Consider the following 3,846-nt stretch of genomic DNA (forward strand, 5'->3'; position numbering starts at 1 on the left):
ACACACACAAGACACACACACACACACACACACACACACACACACACACACACACACACACACACACACACACACACACACACACACACACACACACACACACACACACACACACACACACACACACACACACACACACACACACACACACACACACACACACACACACACACTCCTTACACCCACCCAGGAAGTTCCTATTTTCTTTAAATCTTCATTTATGACATCGTCCCACCCTAGAATCTCGCTTGTAATTAAATGCTCAGCCCAGTTAAGATTTTATCTGTGGATCTTACTTACCTCTTTTTTTCCCCCTACTTCTAACACACACCTAAACACACACACACACACACACACAAGACACACACACACACACACACACACACACACACACACACACACACACACACACACACACACACACACACACACACACACACACACACACACACACACACACACACACACACACACACACACACACACACACACACACACACACACACACACACACACACACACACACACACACACACACACACACACACACACACACACACACACACACACACACACACACACACACACACACACACACACACACACACACACACACACACACACACACACACACACACACACACACACACACACACACACACACACACACACACACACACACACACACACACACACACACACACACACACACACACACACACACACACACACACACACACACACACACACACACACACACACACACACACACACACACACACACACACACACACACACACACACACACACACACACACACACACACACACACACACACACACACACACACACACACACACACACACACACACACACACACACACACACACACACACACACACACACACACACACACACACACACACACACACACACACACACACACACACACACACACACACACACACACACACACACACACACACACACACACACACACACACACACACACACACACACACACACACACACACACACACACACACACACACACACACACACACACACACACACACACACACACACACACACACACACACACACACACACACACACACACACACACACACACACACACACACACACACACACACACACACACACACACACACACACACACACACACACACACACACACACACACACACACACACACACACACACACACACACACACACACACACACACACACACACACACACACACACACACACACACACACACACACACACACACACACACACACACACACACACACACACACACACACACACACACACACACACACACACACACACACACACACACACACACACACACACACACACACACACACACACACACACACACACACACACACACACACACACACACACACACACACACACACACACACACACACACACACACACACACACACACACACACACACACACACACACACACACACACACACACACACACACACACACACACACACACACACACACACACACACACACACACACACACACACACACACACACACACACACACACACACACACACACACACACACACACACACACACACACACACACACACACACACACACACACACACACACACACACACACACACACACACACACACACACACACACACACACACACACACACACACACACACACACACACACACACACACACACACACACACACACACACACACACACACACACACACACACACACACACACACACACACACACACACACACACACACACACACACACACACACACACACACACACACACACACACACACACACACACACACACACACACACACACACACACACACACACACACACACACACACACACACACACACACACACACACACACACACACACACACACACACACACACACACACACACACACACACACACACACACACACACACACACACACACACACACACACACACACACACACACACACACACACACACACACACACACACACACACACACACACACACACACACACACACACACACACACACACACACACACACACACACACACACACACACACACACACACACACACACACACACACACACACACACACACACACACACACACACACACACACACACACACACACACACACACACACACACACACACACACACACACACACACACACACACACACACACACACACACACACACACACACACACACACACACACACACACACACACACACACACACACACACACACACACACACACACACACACACACACACACACACACACACACACACACACACACACACACACACACACACACACACACACACACACACACACACACACACACACACACACACACACACACACACACACACACACACACACACACACACACACACACACACACACACACACACACACACACACACACACACACACACACACACACACACACACACACACACACACACACACACACACACACACACACACACACACACACACACACACACACACACACACACACACACACACACACACACACACACACACACACACACACACACACACACACACACACACACACACACACACACACACACACACACACACACACACACACACACACACACACACACACACACACACACACACACACACACACACACACACACACACACACACACACACACACACACACACACACACACACACACACACACACACACACACACACACACACACACACACACACACACACACACACACACACACACACACACACACACACACACACACACACACACACACACACACACACACACACACACACACACACACACACACACACACACACACACACACACACACACACACACACACACACACACACACACACACACACACACACACACACACACACACACACACACACACACACACACACACACACACACACACACACACACACACACACACACACACACACACACACACACACACACACACACACACACACACACACACACACACACACACACACACACACACACACACACACACACACACACACACACACACACACACACACACACACACACACACACACACACACACACACACACACACACACACACACACACACACACACACACACACACACACACACACACACACACACACACACACACACACACACACACACACACACACACACACACACACACACACACACACACACACACACACACTCCTTACACCCACCCAGGAAGTTCCTATTTTCTTTAAATCTTCATTTATGACATCGTCCCACCCTAGAATCTCGCTTGTAATTAAATGCTCAGCCCAGTTAAGATTTTATCTGTGGATCTTACTTACCTCTTTTTTTCCCCCTACTTCTAACACACACCTAAACACACACACACACACACACACAAGACACACACACACACACACACACACACACACACACACACACACACACACACACACACACACACACACACACACACCCAGGAAGTTCCTATTTTCTTTAAATCTTCATTTATGACATCGTCCCACCCTAGAATCTCGCTTGTAATTAAATGCTCAGCCCAGTTAAGATTTTATCTGTGGATCTTACTTACCTCTTTTTTTCCCCCTACTTCTAACACACACCTAAACACACACACACACACACACACAAGACACACACACACACACACACACACACACACACACACACACACACACACACACACACACACACACACACACACACA

Source organism: Artemia franciscana, chromosome 8 (assembly GCF_032884065.1).
Source record: "Artemia franciscana chromosome 8, ASM3288406v1, whole genome shotgun sequence".
NCBI lineage: Eukaryota > Metazoa > Arthropoda > Branchiopoda > Anostraca > Artemiidae > Artemia > Artemia franciscana.